General features: G+C 45.3%; 1 non-coding gene across 1 annotated transcript; it reads right to left on the bottom strand.

Moving 5' to 3' along the window:
- Positions 1-237: 237 nt before the first annotated feature.
- Positions 238-344, bottom strand: LOC141503605 (U6 spliceosomal RNA). The gene has a single exon (XR_012472951.1). It is a non-coding gene; the product is annotated as a U6 spliceosomal RNA (small nuclear RNA).
- Positions 345-830: the final 486 nt, after the last annotated feature.

Raw genomic sequence — 830 nt, forward strand, 5'->3', positions numbered from 1 at the left:
TCTTCCTGACTCCAAGCCCATTTCAACACTACCTATGGTCACGTAACTTGCCGAGGGACCATCAGTCTAAATGTATCACAACAGGATCTGAGACCTTCATAACTAGAGCAGGTATCCTTTTCCCTATTTTATAGTTGAAGAAATTAATTTGTACATAGAAGTGAAGAGATTTGCCCAAGGTCACACAGAAAATGAATGGTAGAGACCAGAACAACACAATCAGATCTCTGACTTCTCACTCCATGTTTTTTCTTCACGAATTTGCATGTCATCCTTGTGCAGGGGCCATGCTAATCTTCTCTGTATCTTTTCAATTTTAGTATATGTGCTGCCGAAGTGAGCACAACCCCATGCTTTTGCTACCATTCTACACACTGTCTAAAGGAGGGAACTTTGAGAGTATTTATTGTAGGCAGATGCATGTTTTGGCTAACTCTAGACATTTGAAGCAGGGCAGGGCTGGGCCAAGGGTGTGGCAAGCAATAGAAGGGCCATAGGGAGCTGATGCAGAGGCTTCTAGAAGGGTGAGGGTGCCTGTATGACTTTGAGGCCCATCTTAAAGGGTCCTACAGCCCCTGGGTGAGCCAGAGCCTGAGGGCATGGCAGCTAACTTTGTCCTGGGCTCTGGAATCCTACTAGGATCATTCTAGGAAAGAGGAATAGGAGGAGGAAGTAGAAAAGGGAAGGAGGGAGAAGAGATGTTGGGAAATGTAGGTGGGGCCATAGCAAAGACTGCCAAATGGATGACTTGGAAAACTGATCTGGGGAACCAAAGGAATTGACTCATGCTTTCTGTCCAGATTATATTGAGGAGCCAAAAGTCTCTTCTA

The sequence above is a fragment of the Macrotis lagotis genome, chromosome X (assembly GCF_037893015.1).
Source record: "Macrotis lagotis isolate mMagLag1 chromosome X, bilby.v1.9.chrom.fasta, whole genome shotgun sequence".
NCBI classification, from domain to species: domain Eukaryota; kingdom Metazoa; phylum Chordata; class Mammalia; order Peramelemorphia; family Peramelidae; genus Macrotis; species Macrotis lagotis.